The following is an 8,876-nucleotide window of genomic DNA, read 5'->3' as shown; positions in this document are numbered from 1 at the left end:
CCCCGCCTCCTTCCTCCTCTAGCCGCGCGGAGGCGGGGCTCCGGCGGTCGTCGCCGGCGATTGGCGGCTCCTCACGGGCTCCCAAGGGCAGGGATGGATCCGCCAGCCTGGAGCGGTCCTCCCGGTGGTCACTAGGGAGGTGGGGGCGAAGGGAGTCGCCGGCGGTGAGCTTCGCGGCGGCCGGCAGCTTTGGGTGAGTTTGGGGTTCTGGGCTGCGGTGGTGCTCCATCGTAGCTGGGGGTCTGGGCGGCTACGTAAGACAAAGAGGAGTCGGGCGGTGGTGCTGGAAGGGTGGGGGAGGCTCTGTTCGCGACAGTTGGGACCGGAGGGCGGCGACGGCCGAATCGGTTGGAGGCGAGGAAGAAGGCCTCCCGCCATTGCTTGCTGGTCGTGGGGCACGCTAGAGGGGTGGTACAAGGCTGCCTGAGGGGGCTCGAGCGAGGCCTGGGCCTATCTATAGCCGGGGAAGGTCGGTTCCGCCATCGCTGGGCATAAGATCGCTGGCCGACCGCTTCTGGTGCGGCACAGCGACGTGGCGATGGCCGGAGCAGGGTCGGTGCTAGCGGACGAGTTTGGAGATAAGGACGGCCTGCTCACGAGGGTAGCTGGCGAGGAGTTGTGGCTCGGGCGGTGCCGTCCGTGGCAGAGGCGCACTGCGGACGCCGGCGTGCCGCCAAGAGGGCTCTGACGGCGGCGCTGTAGGGCACCAGGGCAGCTTAGAGCGTTCTGGCGAGTGGTCGAGGGCGGGGCGCGGCTTTGCGGGCGAGCAAGGGCCAGGGCGCGGAGTAGCGAACGTGGCGGCTCGGTTGCGCGCGCGTGCAAAACGTGCGCTCTGGGCGCGCCCAGAGCACGCGCACCAGGTGCTCGATGAAATGCCAGGGCATGCGAGGAGGCTTGGGTGGAGCTGGGGTTTAACAGGATTAGGTTAGGGTAGTCTAGAGACTTAGTGGATATGGTGGTTAGGCAAAGCAGGCAAGTCTAGTGTGCAAACTAAAAGCTATGTCAAATCCGGCCATGCACACAAGGTGTTTGACAAAATGCCGAGGGCACCTAGGCATTTCTTGGGGTGGCCAAACTCTCCACACTAGTGTCTCTTTAGATGTTAAAGTATGTGGCAAGGTTAGTTTGGCAAAAGCAGCAACTTGCTAGTGGAAGTTTTGCAAATCTCCAGTTTTGGACATAAAGAAAAAGGCATGATTGCATGCACTTAAAATCCTCCCATGGGTCCACTCTCTTGGACTTATAGGTTTTGCAGGGTGGTCTATAAGCAGGAAAAAGAATCATGGGTAAAGGAGCAAGTAAAAATATGGTTGCAGTACAAAACATCAAGTTGGACCAGAATGAAAATGAGGTTGATTCACTCGAATTTTTCAAAGAACATCACTGGGGTTTTTCATAAAGATGAATAATATACTCCTATTGACCTCCCCTAATTTTGGTGGGATTTTAAAAAGAATATTTAAATACGTTGTAGTGTAAAATTGTCCACTGGACCAGATTTGAAAACTTGGTGTAGAGCTCAAAATCTCCAATGAACAGAAGATACTTTTGCATAAAAGTGATTTAAAAACATCACATGACATCTCCAAATTTTGGTTGGAATCTTAAGTAAATTTATCAAATGGTTGTAGTTCAAATAGAGCTCCAAAACTAATGAAAAATCACTTTAAGGAATAAAGTTCAGAGAGCAATAATTATGCAAATAAATCCACTGATAATAGAAATGTTTTTCTTGGGAGGGTAACCAAGTCCAATAATATAATTGAAAAGTTTCCACTTGGGGTAAAAACTTCATATCAATAAAGAAAAGAATGGTTCTGAAATCAAAAGAAAATCTAGAAAATAAAAGTTTAAGTTTCCTGGCAAAATTTTAATTAATAAAACAAGGTTAAAATTTTGGGGTGTCACATGGTTCATACTCCTTTGGTCTTGCGTTACTGTATTTACACATACCAACTATTTTCAAATTTATATGATTAAATTGAAACTCCAATGGCCCAATAGGTATGTTTTAAACCTGTTTCTTTAACTGGTTTGCTGTTGTAACCTGCTCTATGTTGATTTGAGTTTAGATTGAATAAACAGTTATGTTCTCATGTCATGCACATTACAACTGTTGTTATTGCTCTATAGTTTCCCACACTTATATTCTGTCTATTCTGCCTTGTCTTGAACAAATATTATTTGAACTGTGTCTCTATATTGATTTGGCAACAAAAACTAGAATGATATAGACCATAAAGTGACCTGGTACATAGATATATGTTTGTTTCATGCTGTTATCCTGTCCACTTTACTACTGAACTCATTTACCAAAATAAGTTTCATATACAACATGGTAAAGCTGTGATGTGTTTGTTTGTTTCTCTTTTAGAATGCGGACAAAATATTGGAGAACAGTACCCCGTTATGCAATGGTAAAGGAAGTAATGTAGATAAGGTTCAAGGTAGTGAGACATCCCTGTTGGTCTCCAAGAAAGCTGATAAAAATTATCTTAATGACAGTGAGAGAACCCAAAAGTCCTGTCTTGATGTAGTGTTCGAGTTACTGGCCACTACTGCTGGCACAAGCTCTTCGAACTCGCTACCTGAATCAGTTCGTCTTCTTGAGTCTCAACTTCAAGTTGAAAGACATCGATCAGATGTGCTGTGACAGGAAGCTGAAGGACTGAGGAAGTCCCTGCAGAATTCAGATGCATACTTCCTGGTGTAATAGCAAGCGTTGGAGAATTTAAGCGCCAAATAAGAGAAAGTTAATAAGCTTGCTAAGCATCTTGCCAGCATTATGGGTACCCATGATATTGTTTCTTGAGATCTTCTGATGTGGTTTCAGTTCTGGATTTGTTTTGCTACGGCGTTTATTTGCGCTGGTCACCAACTTTGACAACCAGTGTATATGACATGTTGCTTTGTTGCCTATATTTGCACTAGTGGTGAACTTTGATGCCCAGTGGATGTAATATGTGTAATAGCCATGATAGCCTAGCGTAAGTTGCTTGCTTATTTATTTCCTTGTTCTCTTATTATTTGTTTGCTTGTAGTCAGTGTAGTTCTTTTTCCGCGGTTTGCTAGTGGCCGCAATAACCTATTTTTTAAAACTAGGCCGCAATAACCATGGTCTAAATATTTACTATAGTGACACTGGGCCTCCTACCGGCCATAGAAACAATGGGCCTTCTACTGGCTGTAGAAACAATGGGCCTTCTACGGGCCGTAGACACAATGGGCCTTCTACGGGTCGTAGACACGTTGGGCCTTATACGGGCCGTATCATCAATGGGCCTTATATGAGCCGGATGATCGATCGGCCAAACATGGGCCAATAACAGACCGCATTATGGCCGTAAACGGGCTAGAGTTGGAATCATTCATTCATGGGCCGACCATAACGCGCCGTCATTAATAGGACGTATTTGATGACGCTATGAAAATGGCCCAATGTATTAATGGGCCACAAACGGGCCGACTGTAAGCACGGGCTGAATTTGGCCCACAAGCAGAAAATGACAGTAACAGGCCGTAAATAAACGAATGCTGGAAATGAGCCCAAGAATAAATGGACCCTGAGAAGGCTGAAAGATAACATGGGCTGGAAACGGCCCAACGGTATAACGGGCCATTAATCGGTATAAAGTGATACACTGTTCATTATGGGCCAGTTTCACCACAGGCCGTTAATGGGTATAAAGTGATACACTGTTCATTACGGGCCAGTTTCACGATGGGCCGTTAATGGGCCAAGAGTTAAAAAGGGCATCATATGGGCCGAAAGACGTCATGGGCCATACATGGGCTAGAAGTTAAAACGGGCTAGAATCTTATTGGACAGCCCAGATGACGCTACTGGGCCTAATTCAGATAGGTCATAACGGGCCTTGGGTTAGTGGGTTGTAAATGGGCTATATGCGAACATGCCGCTAAAAGGCTTTCCATGGGCCGGCCCGCCACCTTTTGACCAAGTCAAACGGGCCAGCCTTTTCACAGGAATGGGCCTCTGTTGGGCCGTGCCACGTGTCGACGTATCATAGGCACCTTCTGTCCAATGAGTGGATGACATCTATCCTGACAGTGAGACGACACGTGTTTCCTCCAACCAATGATGATTTTACACGTGGAAAATCCCCATTGGTCGGGGCTGTTAACGGGTTATCGGATCCAAAACCGGACCCGATAGCTTAACGGTGTTCCGTTACGGTGGATGCCACATGTCGATCACCCTTGACGAAAGCACTTCTGGGTCACCCTTGACGAAAGCACTTCTGTGACGCGCGATTTATTGTCATGGAAGTGGACACTTCCGTGATGATAATTTTGGTAATGTCATTGAACACTTCTACGACAGCACAGGTATGACTATCTTGATTCTGTCATAAAATCATCATGGATGTACATGCATGAGAAAAAAAGCGACGTACTGTGACATACATGTATTATCTCGGAAGTGTATTTTTTTGTAGTGCTTCCCCTGGCACAGCCCCTCCATCCTCCAACACCTCCCCCTCCTCCGTAGTGCTTGGCGAAGCCTTGCAGGAGAACCACAAGCTCCACCACCACACCGTCGTGCTGCCGGAGCTCTCCCTCAACTTCTCCTCTCCCCTTGCTGGATCAAGAAGGAGGAGACGTCGTCGGGCTGTACGTGTGTTGAATGCGTAGGCGCCGTCCGTTCGGCGCTAGATCGCATCTTCCTCGTTTGAATCGCCGCAAGTACAACTCCATCAACCGCGTTCTTGTAATGCTTCCGCTTAGCGATCTTCAAGGGTATGAAGATGCACGCCCTCTCTCTCTCTCTCTCTCTCTCTCTCGTTGCTAGCATCTCCTAGATTGATCTTGGTGACACGTAGGAAATTTTTGAATTATTACTACGTTCCCCATTAGTGGCATCATGAGCTAGGTCTATGCGTAGATTCTATGCACGAGTAGAACAGAAGTAGTTATTCATTTAAGGAGAATAATGGTTACTTTGTTTATTTGAATAATACCTTCAATTGTCTTGCACCTAAAATGAATGGTTTATTGAATCTCGATCATAGTGATACACATGTTCAGATATAAGATAGTAATGATAGTACCACATACTTGTGGCACTGCCATTTGAGTCATATTGGTATAAAACGCATGAAGAAGCTCCATGCTGATGGATCTTTGGACTCACTCGTTTTTTTGAAAAGTTTGAGACATGTGAACCATGTCTATTGGTATATATGCATGAAGAAACCCCATGTAGATGGATCGTTTGGACTCACTTGATTTTGAATCACTTGAGACATGCAAATCATACCACATGGGCAAGATAACTGAAAGGCCTCGTTTTCAGTGAGATGAAACAAGAGAGCAACTTGTTGAAAGTAATACATTTGATGTGTGCACTCCAATGAGTGCTGAGGCACGAAGTGGATATCGTTATGTTTTTACTTCACAGATGATTGGAGTAGATGCTGAGTATATTTACTTGATGAAACAAAAGTCTGAATTATTGAAAGGTTCAAGTAATTTCAGAGTGAAGTTGAAGATCATCGTAACAAGAGGATAAAATGTCTATGATATGATCATAGAGATGAATATCTGAGTTATGATTTTGGTATACAATTAAGACATTGTGGAAATTGTTTCACAACTAATACCGCCTGAAATACCATAGTGTGATGGTGTGTCGGAACATCATAGATGCACCCTATTGGATATGGGGCATACCATGATGTCTCTTATCGAATTAGCACTATCATTTATGGGTTAGGCATTAGAGACAACCGCATTCACTTTAAATAGGGCACCAGATAATTCTGTTGAGATGACACCGTATGAAATATGGTTTAGAGAAACCTAAGCTATCATTTCTTAAAAGTTTGGGGCTGCGGCGCTTATGTGGAAAAGCTTTAGGCTTATAAGCTCGAACCCAAAGCGGATAAATGCAACTTCATAGGACACCCAAAACAGTTGGGTATACCTCCTATCTCAGATCCGGAAGCAAAAGTGATTGTTTCTAGAAACGAGTCCTTTCTCGAGAAAAAGTTTCTCTCAAAAGAATTGAGTGGGAGGATGGTGGAGACTTGATGAGGTTATTGACCCGTCACTTCAACTAGTGTGTAGCAGGGCACAGGAAGTTGTTCCTGTGGTGCCTACACCAATTGAAGTGGAAGCTTATGATAGTGATCATGAAACTTCAGATCAAGTCACTACAAAACCTCGTAGGTCGACAAGGATGCGTACTACTTCAGAGTGGTACGATAATCCTGTCTTGGAAGTCATGTTGCTAGACAACAATGAGCCTACGAGCTATGGAGAAGCGATGGTGGGCCCGGATTCCAAAAAATGGCTCGAGGCCATAAAATCTGAGAGAGGATCCACGTATCAAAAACAAAGTGTAGACTTTGGAAGAACTACTTAATGGTCGTAAGGCTATTGGGCACAAATGGATTTTAAAAGGAAGACGGACAATGATGGTAAGTTTCACCATTAAGAAAGCTCAACTTGCCGCTAAAATGTTTTCTCACAAGTTCAAAGAGTTGACTACGATGAGACTTTCTCACTCGTAGCGATGCAAAGAGTCTGTTGGAATTATATTAGCAGTTACTGCATTATTTATGAAATCTTGCAGATATGATGTCAAAACATTATTTCCTCGACGATTTTCTTGAGGAAAGGTTATATGTGATACAACCAGAAGGTTTTGTCAATCCTAAAAGATGCTAACAAGTATGCAAAGCTCCAGCAATCCTTCTAAGGACTGGAGTAAGCATCTCAGAGTTGGAATATATGATTTGATGAGATGATCAAAGATTTTGGGTTTATACAAAGTTTATGAAAAACTTGTATTTCCAAGAAGTGAGTGGGGGCACTATAGAATTTCTGATGAGTATATGTTGTTGACATATTGTTGATCAGAAATGATGTAGAATTTCTGGAAAGCATATAGGGTTGTTTGAAAACTGTTTTTGAATGGAAAACCTGGATTAAGCTACTTGAAGATTGAGCATCAAGATCTACAAGGATAGATAAAAAATGCTGAATAGTACTTTCAAATAAATACATACCGTGACAAGATTTTGAAGGAGTTCAAAATAGATCGGCAAAGAAGGAGTTCTTGGCTATGTTATCAGGTGTGAGTATTGAGTAAGACTCAAGACCTGACCACGGTAGAAGAGAGAGAAAGGACGAAGGTCGTCCGCTATACTTTAGGCGTAGGCTCTACAGTATGCTATGCTGTGTACCGCACCTAAAGTGTGCTTTGCCATGCGTCAGTCAAGGGGTACAAGAGTGATCCAGGAATGGATCACAGGAGAGCGGTCAAAGTTATCCTTAGTAACTAGTGGACTAAGGATTTTTCTCGATTATGGAGGTGGTAAAAGAGTTTGTCGTAAAGGGTTATGTCGATGCAAACCTTGATACTAATCTGGATGACTATGAGTAGTAAACTGGATTCATATAGTAGAACAGTTATTTGGAATAGCTCCATATAGCGCGTGGTAGCTGCATCTACAAGATTACATAGAGATTTGTAAAGCAAACACGGATCTGAAAGGTTCAGATCCGTTGACTAATAACCTCTCTCACAAGCGACATATGATCAAACCCCATGGGTGTTGGATTCATTACAATCACATAGTGATGTGAACTAGATTATTGACTCTAGTGCAAGTGGGAGACTGTTAGAAATATTCCCTAGAGGCAATAATAAAATGGTTATTATTATATTTCCTTGTTCATGATAATTGTCTACTGTTCATGCTATAATTGTACCAACTGGAAACTGTAATACATGTGTGAATACATAGACAACATCATGTCCCTAGTGAGCCTCTAGTTGACTAGCTCATTGATCAATAGATGGTTATGGTTTCCTGACCATGGACATTGGATGTCATTGATAACGGGATCACATCATTAGGAGAATGGTGTGATGGACAAGACCCAATCCTAAGCATAGCACAAGATCGTGTAGTTCGTTTGCTAAGATCTTTTCTAATGTCAAGTATCATTTCCTTAGACCATGAGATTGTGCAACTCCCGGATACCGTAGGAATGCTTTGGGTGTACCAAATGTCACAATGTAACTGGGTGGCTATAAAGATGCACTACAGGTATCTCTGAAAGTGTCTGTTGGCTTGTCACGAATTGAGACTGGGATTTGTCACTCCGTATAACGGAGAGGTATCTCAGGGCCCACTCGTTAATGCATCATCATAATGAGCTCAATGTGACTAAGGAGTTAATCACGGGATCATGTGTTATGGAACGAGTAAACAGACTTGCCGGTAACGAGATTGAACGAGGTATTGGGATACCGACGATCGAATCTCGGGCAACTAAGATACTAGTGGACAAAGGGAATTGTATACGGGATTAATTGAATCCCCTACATCGTGGTTCATCCGATGAGATCATTGTGAAACATGTGGGAGCCAACATGGGTATCCAGATCCCTCTGTTAGTTATTGGTCGGAGAACGTCTCGGTCATGTCTGCATGGTTCCCGAACCCATAGGGTCTATATACTTAATAAGGTTTGATGACGCTAGAGTTGTTATGGGAAATTGTATGTGGTTACCAAAGGTTGTTCGGAGTCCCGGATGAGATCCCGGACGTCACTATGAGTTCCGGAATGGTCCGGAGGTGAAGATTAATATATGGGAAGTCCAGTTTCAATCACCGGAATGGTTTTGGGGGTAATCAGTATTGTACCGGGACCACCGAAAGGTGTCCGGAGGTCCACCGGGTGGGGCCCCCTGCCCCAGGGGACTTAATGGGCTGAATATGGGAGGGAACCAGCCCCTTAGTGGGCTGGTGCGCCCCCCAAGGGCCCAAGACACCTAGGGTTTGGAAACCCTAGGGGAGGGTGTGCCTCCACCTTGCTTGGAGGGCAAGTTTCCCCCTCCTGCC

At 44.5% G+C, this 8,876-nt stretch overlaps 1 pseudogene; it reads left to right on the top strand.

Annotated features, from left to right (window-relative positions):
* Positions 1-538: 538 nt before the first annotated feature.
* The window catches only part of LOC119279266, a 10,909-nt pseudogene continuing 2,571 nt past the window's right edge, over positions 539-8,876 (top strand).

The sequence above is a fragment of the Triticum dicoccoides genome, chromosome 3B (genome assembly GCF_002162155.2).
Source record: "Triticum dicoccoides isolate Atlit2015 ecotype Zavitan chromosome 3B, WEW_v2.0, whole genome shotgun sequence".
NCBI classification, from domain to species: Eukaryota; Viridiplantae; Streptophyta; class Magnoliopsida; order Poales; family Poaceae; genus Triticum; species Triticum dicoccoides.
The sequence above is the reverse complement of the archived record's forward strand: the minus strand, read 5'-3'. Positions and strand labels throughout refer to the sequence as shown.